This window comes from Acomys russatus, chromosome 6 (assembly GCF_903995435.1).
Source record: "Acomys russatus chromosome 6, mAcoRus1.1, whole genome shotgun sequence".
Lineage (NCBI taxonomy): Eukaryota > Metazoa > Chordata > Mammalia > Rodentia > Muridae > Acomys > Acomys russatus.
In genome coordinates this window covers 27,168,102-27,180,252 of record NC_067142.1, presented here as the reverse complement: position 1 = coordinate 27,180,252, position 12,151 = coordinate 27,168,102, and the positions used below count along the sequence as shown (strand labels likewise).

The 12,151-nt window shown below is 46.7% G+C and overlaps 1 protein-coding gene and 1 non-coding gene across 2 annotated transcripts in view; both read left to right on the top strand.

Annotated features, from left to right (window-relative positions):
- The window catches only part of Tmem163 (transmembrane protein 163), a 191,396-nt gene that overhangs the window by 70,004 nt on the left and 109,241 nt on the right, over positions 1-12,151 (top strand). The window lies entirely within an intron of this gene.
- On the top strand, positions 8,935-9,066 carry LOC127191208 (small nucleolar RNA SNORA1). Its single transcript, XR_007830832.1, has one exon. It is a non-coding gene; the product is annotated as a small nucleolar RNA SNORA1 (small nucleolar RNA).

Here is a 12,151-nt window from a genome sequence, read left to right as displayed (position 1 = left end):
CTCAGACCTTGTGTCTGAGAAACTGCAAGTGGTAATGCAAACAATAAATGGTGGGAAACAGTTTAAGAAGGTTGGATGGGGCCCTAGAGAGATGGCTCAGAGGTTAAGAACACCAAGTACTCTTCCAGGGATTCTGAGTTCAATTCCCAGCAACCACATGGTGGCTCACAACCATCTACAGTGTGGTCTAATGCCCTCTTCTGGCCTGCAGGCATACATGCAGGCAGAACACTATATACATAATAAATAAATCTTAAAAAAAAAAAAAGAAAAAAGAAAAAGAAAGATGAATGGATAGAGGCATTTTAAAGGAGACACTTGAGGGTATTCTAGTTTCACTTCTGTTTCCATGACAAATACCCTGACAATTGGATTATTGGATTATGGATTATTGGTTTATGATCCCAGTTCATCTCTAAAGGGAGTTAGGGCAGGAACTTGAAGGCTGGTCTGCTTGTTAGTCCACACAGCCTTACCCTCGACCAAAGAACTCATTTCACAGCCAAAGAAGTGTGACAGGAGCCATGTGGTGTGCTACGAACGGGCTTGAGTTCAGCCATCTTCCCAGCCCAACTTACTCTTTTTCTGAGATGTTCCCGAGATTTCATTTGTTGTTCATTTCATTAATGGGGAATAATGCATATGTTTATGAAGTCTTCAAATGTATATGGCTTAATATCATGTTCATCTTGCTGGATACGTAATCTTACTTAGTATTAGGGAATTTAAAAGAACTTGCAGAGAGAGTGGCCAGAAGAAATAGGGGCTGGGACATGAGTCCACAGTACCATCTACTCTTGATTTTTAGCTTTGCTCTTTTGCAAAGGAGCTTTAGAAAACTGTCCACAATGAACAGAAATGTAATTTATAGAGAATTGCCGCCCGGGAATGGACTCAGAATCGCATTCTAAGATCTTCTCGGGAAGTTGGCATCCTTTAAGTGATTGGCAGAAATATAAAAATTCCTAAAATATATCAGAAGAGTAAAAAAAAAAGTGTTTACTGATGAAAAGCCCGGGATGGCCTGACATTCCTACTGCTCTATGGTGCAGTTTATTGGCCACAAGTGAGCTACACTCTTCAGTTCCCTGACAGTCACTCAAGTCAGTCTTCCCTTTCATTTGTTTCCCTTGCCATTCTGCTCCTTTTCCCCTCTTCCTGCACTCTCTGAGAAGTGTTGTCGTATGCCAGGCTGGCTTTGAACCTGCAATGCCAGCTGAGGATCCTTCCACTGTCACCTCCTTACTCCTGGGATTACAACTACCCACCACCACGCCCAGTGTCCACTACTAGGAATTGAACCCAGGGCCTTCTGTCTTTGAGGTAAGCACTCTAGCAAGTGAGCCACATCTCGAGCCTTGCAATGTTCTCTTCTGTGGTCTAGAAGTGAAGAAATGCCCCTGAGCTGTTTGTGACAGAGCACCTAACTAGGTCAACTTGGTCAAATGGGATTTTACTCTCCTGTGACTGTACGGGACATCAGTCTGTGATCCTGTCAGCGACCAGGCTCTCTCTGGCCTCTTCATCTCAGGAGTATATAGATTTCACTCTCATACTTGGGAGATCATTGTTTCAGCATCTTCAAAAAGGGAGATGGTTGAACTAAAAAGTCAGAGTGCAGTCAGGTGGTGTGTGTGTGTGTGTATGTGTGTGTGTGCGCGTGCACACGCCTATCTCTCTGTGTATCTTTTTCTCTCTGTGTCTGTCTGTCTGTCTGTCTGTCTGTCTATCTATCTGTCTCTTACTCTGTGTATCTCTCTGTGTCTCTGTCTCTGTCTCTGTCTCTGTCTCTCTCTCTCTCTCTCTCTCTCTCTCTCTCTGTGTGTGTGTGTGTAGGCTACTGTGTGGGTCATCTACCTCTCACTGAACCTCATACTAACTAATTTGGCTATGCTGGCTGGCCAGTGAGTCCCATGAAGCCTCTTGTCCATCTCAGCATCAGGATTACTAGTGCACGGTGTGATGCCCAGCATTTCATTTGGGCTCCAGGGTTGGAGTTTAGGTCTTTGTGTTTTTGCAGCAAGGCCCTTTTTTTTTTTTTTTTTTTGGTCTGAGCCATGTCTTCAGCCTGTGCCCATACTTTACCACTGTTTATTCACTAACCAGGACGTTATAAAGCTACACTCTTCGATTCTTTGCTGTTGTCTGTGATCCATCCCTTGCTCACCCTAGTGCATGCTCTGGCAGACATCTTTAGGGCTTTCTTCTTTCTTTCTATGACAAGGTGGTTCACAAAGCCTAGGAGAGGGGCCGGCACTGCCTGAATGCACCGACCAAGTCTCAGCTTTCATTGTACTGGCTTGCTGATTTTCTTTTGTAAGCCCGTGTTCCTTTCTCTCGAGTGTTTGACACTTAGCTGAGTGGCTGTCAAAATGTTTTCTTGCCATCATTAGTCCAGTGTGTCGTAGCCAGGGCTGCCTGTGCTTGCTGTGGTAGGGTTTTGTTTGATCTGCCGAATCACTGATTAACAGTTGAACCTCCCCCTCTCCCCACCAGAACATAGAGAACTAAATCAGTTTCAAAGAACCTTCTAGACATTTCTCGGTGCTGAAGAGGACAAGCACCTGCTTCCCAGGCTGGAGGTGGTGTGACTTCTGATAGAGTGTTGCCATGGCAACAGGAGGGAGGCTAACTCAGCCTAGCACAGGACCTGGCTTGTCAGGCCCCAGTGCAGCAGCCCTTTGGAAATATCTTATTTCTTACGGTGCTTGTGGGAGAAGCTCCTAGAGCACCGGGGGCACCCACAGAGACCCTGTGCCAGGGTCTGTGCTATTTGCACATCTTTCTTTTCCATGCTAGTTTCAGAGGCTCTCCTCATCTTTCTGCTTCCCTGTCCTCTGCTCACAGTGTTGTGGAAATGAGGGGCTTACTAGTGTACACTCAGATACCTGAAGACATCACTGATTCAGCAATGCTGTAAATAATGGGATCCTGGTTTAGAATTGCCTCCCTTTTCATTTTGGAAATGAGCTATGACTTTGACATGGTCTGGTCACATGGAGACAGTGTCAGAACAAGCTGCATCTATCCCTTAGGTGCCTACAGCACCCTAGCAATGTACCATGGTTGTATCCTTTGATCTGAATGGTTATCATCAAAGGCTCATAGTTATTTCCATCTATAAATGAGAAAATGAGGACCAGAGAGGATACATAGCTCACCTAAGATCATGCAGTGTTGTGGTTTGGATGTGAACTGTCCCCCATGGGCTTGTGTGTTTGTGTCAGGGTCCCTGCAAGTGTCACAGATGAGAGGGAAACAACCCACATGAGGTGAAGACTGAAACTTGGGTCAGCACCACTTTTAGCAAGTGCTGGGTCAAAATTTTCCAGAGTCTGATCTCAGGGTTTTATTTGCTTGCATGTTTCAACACAGCTAAACTTTGGCGGGAAAAGTCTCCACCTGACAGGTATCACCACAAAGCTTCAGGGATGGCTACATTGAAACTCTCTTGCAAAGTAGCAAAGCACCTGTGACCTCTCCAATGAGTTCTACTGACCAATTAGCAGAGCTCAGGGGAAAGGCCTCAGGAGGATTTATACTAAGCATAAGGATGGATTGTGTTAATGGGGGATGCAGAGTACACGGGACCTCTTTCATAAGGAAAGGCTCTATTCACTGAGATACAAAGCCAAGGACAAGAACTTAGAACAACGCCAAAGATTTGGGGGCATTCAGGTGGAGGTTGGCTCCGTAGAGCAGCAAAGAGGTCACCAGGTTGTTAGACAACATCCTCTCAGCCTTCAGGGTGAAAAGGCATCATTTCCTTCCCTTGAAGAAAACAGGCCCACATGTTTAACAAGTTTGGTTTCTTCAGTGCTTTCTCCAAGCTGTGCCTCCTACATGTTTGGACATTTGTTCCCAGCTGGTGGTGCTGTTTGGAAATGTTGTGGAATCTTTAGGACTGGGAGCCTTTGCTGAAGGAAGTGGGTCACCATCACTGGGACAGGCTTGGAGATTTGATAGCCTTGCCTCCTCTCTGCTTCCTGAGTACAAACACATGTGATTGGACAGTCTGCTATTATCTCTAATGGTGAGGCGAGGGGTACCATGGTGGGGGCCATAACAAGGTGCACTCCGCTGAGGAATTATGCCATGCAACAGATCTAGTATAAAGGAGGTTTTTTGGCACAGGGAGGAAGAGGGGGCCCTGGAGAAGGGGTAGAGATAGTGAGTGAGCCATGAGGGCAGAGAGAAAAGGGGCAGGGAGGGGGGAAAAGAGGGTGCTTAGGACAGAGAGAGGGGAGCAGCAGGGAGGGGGTAGAGAGAGAGGGGGGAAAGGGAGGGACAGAGGGAAGGGGAGGGAGAGAGAGGGGGAGGGGGAAAGGGAGGGAGGGAAGGGTAGTGTGACAGGGATAGGGAGAGGGAGGGAGAGGGAGGGGGAGGAGGGGAGAGGAGAAAGAAGGAGAGGAGGAAAGGGAGAGGAGAGGAGGAGAGAGAGGAGAGAGAGAGAGAGGAGAGAGGAGAGAGGAGAGAGAGAGGAGGAGAGAGAGAGAGAGAGAGCTAGAGTAGCAGGGGTCCTTTCATCTGGTGGACACCTAGCACACCTGGTGTAGCAGTTGATGATGTAAGACATTGCTAGGGCCCTGAGGGCAAGCCAGCAGAATTGCCTGTAAGATAACACAGTCTCCTCACACTCCTGCTGCCACGCTTTCCCCACCATGGTGGACTGTACTCCCCCAAACTGTGAACCAAAATAACCCTTCTTCCCCTAAGCCGTCAAGGATTTGATAACGGTGATGAGAGTCATCAATACAGGCCACACCTAAGGCTCGGGTGCTCCTCAGTCGAGAGCATTCCTGACGGGAGATCTCAGTAAAGCCTGGCGTTGATTCTCTGCGTAGAGGAGTAGTAGGTGTGCGTGCCCGTGGCTGTTCCCACTCCTTGCACAGCTATTTTGCAGCCCTTGGCCCACACCAGTTGGCATGCCCATCACATCCATTCTTCACCTCAGAGCTCAACTTGGATTTGGAATCACGGACTCCAAGCTGGAATTCTTTTTACTAAGGAGGCTGTGCTCCCAGTTGATATCTGTGCATTACAAATCATGGGAAACATAGTGGGAGGAAAAGAGAATCAAATTTGCCAAAACCTTTCAGGAGGGTCTTTATTTAAATAGGGGCCAACATCCCCCAAAAGTAGCCCCACGATCCCCAGATATTAACTTCCTCAACTGCAGTCTGAACAGCCTGATTGCCTCCAGGGCTTCAGCTTTGCAAAGTTAATTAAACACTGGAAGCAAACGTTCAGCTTTCCCTTAGAAGCGACCCTAGAGCTCAGTCCTTGTAACAGTGTCCGGCCTGTTCAAGAATAAACAAGTTTACTGGGTAAGTGTATATCCTTACCAAGGATGCTGCTTCGCTGGGCAGTGTGGGGCCCAAGGAAGTGTTGCCACCTGACCCCATTCCCACTTGTAGATTGCAAGATGCCATAACAGGTCAGTGGCCCTTTGAAGTTAACAGAATGTGCATTCTATATGTCTAGATTATTTGGGAGTGGGGTTGGAAGGGAAAAGGGGCTGAGCAATGGAGCGAGTCAACATGAAATGTTTTACAATTTTAATTGGAGGCTAAAGGTTGCTTTTATAGCGCAACTATGCTTTATTGTACATCACTTTTATCCTCATACACATGAACACATGTGTTTTATATATGTGTGTATATATGTATATATGTATGTATGTATGTATATATGTATAATATGTATATATGCACACACACACGTCACACCTAATTTTATTATGTATATTTATAATACATGGCTATTATAAATGACACTATTATACACTACAGCTGTAAGTTAGATAATTTTGTACTATGTAACATATAAATATAAAATTTAACTACATAATAAATATATACAAATTGTCTTGTTTTGTTTTGACTTTCCAGAAATTAGGGAACCCAATATAAGGTCATGAGAAGAGCACTCTTTACTCATTTTCTTGTGTGTGTGTGTGTGTGTGTGTGTGTGTGTGTGTGTAAAATTAAAAACCTTTCTTTCTGGCTTTTTGTTGTTGTCAATTAAAAAAAACCAGTATGGCAAAGCAGGGAACGTAGATATCTTCAATAATGTAATATTGAACTTTACTGCATTAGGTACACTGGTTTATCTCATATTTAGGCAGCAAAGCTGAGTAGTTGCAAGCAGGGCCATGGAGTAGACTGCCTAGGCTCTTATCTAAGCTCTGCTTTTGCTAGCTTAGAGCTGATTTGTGCACCCCCACTTTTGTTAGTCGGCAAAACAAAGGTTAATGAGGAGCTGGCTCAGTCAGCAAAGTGCTTGCCTAGCAAGGATGAGGGTCTGAACTTGAGCCCCAGGACCCGCGTGGAGAGTTGGTTTTATTGGCTTGCGCTTGTAATAGCAGCAGCGGTGAGGTGGGAGACAGAGACAGAAGACAAAAACAAGGCCATTGTTCATACTGGGCATGTAACCCATGCAGGCTGTTATTACTGCCAATATTTGGCCCCGTGTAATTAGTACGACAAAGAAGTCTAGCACAAACAGATTTGGCAGCAGATAATGCTGCTTCTTGACTACAACCTAGTAAAGGCTGGTTCCTTCCAGAGAGAGCTCCCTGAGGCTGTGGCCTGGGTCAGCCAGGGCATTTCACAGAGGAAACAGTGTCACTCTCCTGGCAAGTGGGCATGTGGAGGTCGGCTGAGGAGCTCATGCCTCGTGTGTACTTGATTGTCCAGCCCTGCGTGCTGTAACTCAGGATGTGCAGCAAGATGCCTGCAATTAGGTTCCTCCTCTTTGTGGTTTTTTTTTTTTTTTCAGTGAAACTCTACTTCACCAAAGCTCTTACTTGTCATTCTTTTAAGGGGGGTGCTGGGGGGCTATAGAGAGGAGCTGAATGACACAATCTGTGTATCATGTTTTGTTATGTGTGGTACATTTGGTATGTGTATGCATGAATATGTGTGTGGAGGCCATGATGTCTCCCTCAGTTGCTCTTGGAGCTTACTGAATGGCTAGAGAGCCCCAGAGATTCTCCTATTCTGGCCTTAGGATTGGAATATCAGGCACATCTACCATACTTGACTTTTATGTGGGTGCTGGGGATTCAAACTCACGTCCTCAGGCTTGTACAGAGAGCACATTACTGAGTGAGCATTCTCTCCAGCCCCTATGCTTATATTCTTGAATCCACGAGGTGTAAATAATTGGCCATGTTTCTGAATTGTGCATGTTGTCTGTTTAAACAAACTGATCTTACGTCATCTACTTTGCAAGCATCTAAACTGGTAGATGGAATTGGCCCTAATTGACCAATGTCAGCAGTTGAGATTGCTCTATGAGCCTCAGTTCTCACATCCTGGGCTCTCAGGACAGCAGAGTCACTTTTTGAGCCACACATATCTTTGTTTTTAACCCCCACTATGTGGTGAGAGGACATGGTGACAAGCGGCCTATAAATAGCTAGTCTCTGCTTTTATTTTTAGTGGCAAGGATATTTTTTAAAAGTGGTGCTTTTATTGTTTAGCAAGTTACGGGCTGTAAATACCACCTAATAAAAGACAAAGTCTCGTTCATTGCAAACTCATAGCAAGTTAAATTCTGCATATGATGGACTAAAGCAAGCCTCTCAATGAAACAGCCATCAGTCTGCCTTGAGCCTCATTAACCCCCTCTTTCTTGCCCTACTTGTCTCCTTCCCCCTCCTCCCAGCCAGCCTTGCTCCCCTCTCTTCCTTGTCCTCTCATGCCTTACCAGCCGGAATAAAGCGAGATGAACAGAAAAGGCAGACGCCCACATTTTCTACTGCTGGGGAAACAAAACCCAACAGCTCTTATCTCAAAGGGAATGTGAGTTTATTCTTTAGCCAAATGAGTGACAGTTACCCTGCCACAGATTCGGGTTGCCCCAAATTCCATGTCCCAGCGTGGTGACAGTTTCATATTCTTTTTATAGCAAAAGGGAAAAAAAAGGCAGCTATAAATCAGGACACCCTTCAGAGGCGCTGGTGGGGACATTAGGTAGGTGGGGTGACAGTAGGGTGGGGAACCCCTCAGCTGAAGACCTCAAGTGCAGTCTGATGGCATCCGCAGCCTTTGGGTTGGAGGAAGGCAGAGGAGCCGGTTAGAATAGTCCGAAAGGAGGTACCTCACAGTCACAAGGGTTTTAGACCAGACACAGGTGGATAACGAAGAGCAGCTAAAGGAGCTAAAGATTGCCAAGATAATTTGCTTCTCGACCCTGCAACATTGCAGCTCTCCACACCAAGTTTTACTCAACCACCTCGCTGAGTGCTTAACCCAGGTGTGGCTTCTTTTCTGGGAAGTTCAGGTCACTCTGGCCTCTTCACTCAAGTAGCTGCCTACAGCCTTTACACACTCCACCTAGTGAGCCCCAAGGCTTTATGAAATGAGCCTCTTGCCCGACCTGGCACGTGGGAGTCTCTTGTCCCCTGCAGAGCTCGGCAGAGGACTGCAGATGGCTGAGCCTCCTTCACAGGCTTAATCGTCCCACTGAGTTAAATCTTATGTCAAGGATCCCAGAGCGAGAGTAGACTTCAAATTTTTATGAATCGGGCTTTTAGACACTGGGAAGAAACAGTTCACCCTGCCCTAGCCTAAGGTCTAGACAGCTTGACGGAGAAGCAAAAGGGAAGAGTTGAGTTGGGTGACCTTGGGTCCTCCCCTCAGTGCCCCCTTCCTCCTGGTGCTGATTGCTCTCGTGACCTTCGGACCCCTAGTCCTCCCTGCAGTCAGAACACAGACCCCCTCCTCAGCACAGCATCCTCAGGAGGTCTGCTTCACATAGAATTGAAGCCAGCACTGGGGTGCAGGAGGTTGCTGGGGTGTTGTCACTGGCCATCTTGCCTCGTTCTTGCAAGCTGTTAATTGCAGACGAAGGGACTGTCTGCTTGAGTGGCTCTTTCTCCGGTCAGTCTTCAGGGCCAGTGTGATATGTATTTGTTTCCCTGGAAGCTGCCAGGTTCTGCAGAAACTATGAATGGGTCTTCTTGTCCAGAACTGGTCGATGTGGCTAAATTAACACACAGGTCATGGCTTCCATCACAGTAGTTGTATTACAGTCATGACAATGAGACCTGTAACATTTGAAAGAGAGAAAAAGAAAAGAAAGGGTCTTATTATTTTCTGTGTGTGCATGCATATGCACATATGAATGAATACGTGTGTGTGTGTGTGTGTGTGTGTGTGTGTGTGTGTGTGTTGTATACACATGTGAGCCAGGTGACAGCCTCAAGTTTGATTCTTCAGGTACTGCCCACTCTTTTTCTTTATAGCACAGGGTCTCTCACTGACCTAGGACTCATCGAGTAGTTTAGGCTGGCTGGCTTGCCAGGGATCTTCAGGAATCCTCCCATCTCTGCCTCTCTGACTCTGCAAGCACACACCTCTGAGCCTGGCTTTTTTTTAATGTGGGTTCTGGGGATAGAACTCAGAGTCTTATTTGACAAACTCTTTACTGATTAAGCCATCTTCTCAGCCCCTCCCACCCCTCAGTATAATCTTTTGTTTGTTTTGGTTTTGAGACAAGGTCTCTCTACATAACACTGGCTGTCCTGGAGCTCTCTATGTAGACCAGGCTAGCTTTGAACGTACAGAGATCTGCCTGCCTCTGCCTCCTGAGTACTGGATTAAATGCGTGCACCACTCTACCCTCCTCATATAATCTTAAATGAATAAATTAGAATCACTCTTAGGGAGTTCAGGCCTTTGGGGGAATTTGTGTTTTCTGGGGAGCTGGATGGACTGACCCCCACTTCTCCGCATGTCATGGTACTCTCTCTTGTTCTACTCCAGCTCCTGTGCTAGGTCCTGCTGGTTCCGATGGATTTCTCTCTTCTGTTAGCTCACAGGGCTGGCCTGACCACACACCAGGTCTTTTCTCCCTCTGTAAGTGTTACCTGGTGTGTTCCCAGCACCATAGAAAGTTCTAGCACCTCAGGATGCTAAGTCACTTTGTAAAAGCAGAGTAGAACAGTGCTAGGAGAATGGGTGGTAGCGGTGGGTCACTCGCTGGGCTTAGAAACACCCATCCAGAAAGCCAGCTACCTGGGAGGCTGAGGCAGGAGGATTGGGAGCAACATGACCACAATGGAAACAAAAACAGAAACAAAAAGACAAAAACTGAGCCATCAGGATGGCTTACAAGCTTGGTTAAAGGTGCTTGTCTCACAAGCTTGTTGACCTGAATTCTGTCTCTGGAACCACATAAAGGTTACCAGCTACACAGAGTTGTCTTCAGACCTTTGCAGTGTGCTGTGACACACACACACACACACACACACACACCCACACACACACACACCATAAACACACACATACACATACACATCATACATAAACACACACACACCATACACACCATACACACCACACATACACATACACATCATACATAAACACATATACCATACACACAACACACACATGTACACACACACCCCATAAACACACACACATCATACATAAACACACATACCATACATAGCATGCACACACACACACACACACCATAAACACACACCATACATAAACACACACACCATACACACCACATACACACACTATAAACACACATACATACACACATATCATGTATAAACACACATACCATAAACACACACATATACACACATCATACATAAACACACATACCATACACCACACACACGCACGCACGCGCGTGCACGCACACACACACACACACACACACACACACTTTTTAAAAAGCCAAAACTGAAACCAGAAACCAGTATAGGAAGATGGCTCTGCCTGCTGAGTGCTCATCTTGCAAAGATTCCTGTAACCGCCCACCCCCACGCCCCTCCTAAGCCTTGTAATCTCAGTGCCAGCGATGCAGAGGTGAGCAGATCTCTGGGCTTCACTGGGCAGCCAATTTAGTCTATTTAGTGAGTTCCAGAGATCAACCCTGTCCCAGGCAATGCAGGTGGACATGAGGGCGCGTGATTGTGGTTGCCCTCTGGCCTGCACATACATGAGTGTGTTCATACACATTAAAAAAGCAAAAGCAAGAACTACAAGTGACAATGTTTGTCCAATTCTCTCAGAAGATATATGATATACTAGTGTGTGTTTACAGCCACACCTCTCTCTATAGAAACCTCTCCGTCTGTCTAAGTGACTGTCTCCCATATGCGCATCCCTGGGTTGCAGGGAAACAGGCTGGGTGTCACTTCTGAGCTAAATGGAAGATCACAACATATGTGAGTGGTGGCATTTGACCAGCCAGTTGGAGCCTGAGTGCTGGGCTGTGGAATCTGATCTTTACTTGGTAAACACCCTTTGTAAATGGAAGAGGGCTGTGGCTTCAGGACAGACTTCCAGATTTATCTGGAATCATTAGATGAGGACAGAAGGAAACTGGACCAGATGGATGTGATGTGGGACAGTGACAGTAGTCCCCTGACAGTGTCCAGTGACAAGGGTCAGGGGGGCTCGGGGTTCAGAGACTGGTAGGAAGGAAGGATTCTGTGAAAGGCACGTGGGAGGGCAGGCAGGTGAAGTCATAGTAGTAGAGACAGCAGGTGCTCACTGACCACCTCTGCGCCCTTTTCTGGAAGGTCTGAAGCAGGAAGCCCAACCTTAAACATCACAGGACTAGATGGTTGTACTTCAGCAACAGTTCTAAGTAGGGATAAGCCTATTTCTCCTGACAGCCGCAGTCCAATAGCTGCTGTCATTACAACTATGGCTGGGGGGGTTCTTCATCTCCCTGAGGATCTGCCAGTCTCCATGTCTCCATGTGCCCCACCCACCCCCACCCTCACCCCGCCCTCACCCCACCCACCTTTGTGAAATGCTGGAATACAGAGGCATGCTTCACCATGTCTTTTTTTTTTTTTTTTAAGGTTTTCCCAGTCAGGGTTTCTCTGTTTAACAGTTCTGACTGTCCTGGACTCGCTTTGTAGGCCAGGCAGGCCTTGAACTCACAGCAATCCGCCTGCCTCTGCCTCCTGAGTGCTGGGATTAAAGGTGTGCGCCACCATTTGGGAGATCGAAGCGGGGCCCCTCAGTTTACCAGCCATTGCCTCAGCTCTCTGACACATTCTGCTTTTAGAGTTGTAAGAGAATAGCTTCTTATTTCATTAACAACAACAACAACAACAACAGCAACAACAGCAACAACAGCGCTTTCTAGGCCAGTGGCCTGGCTG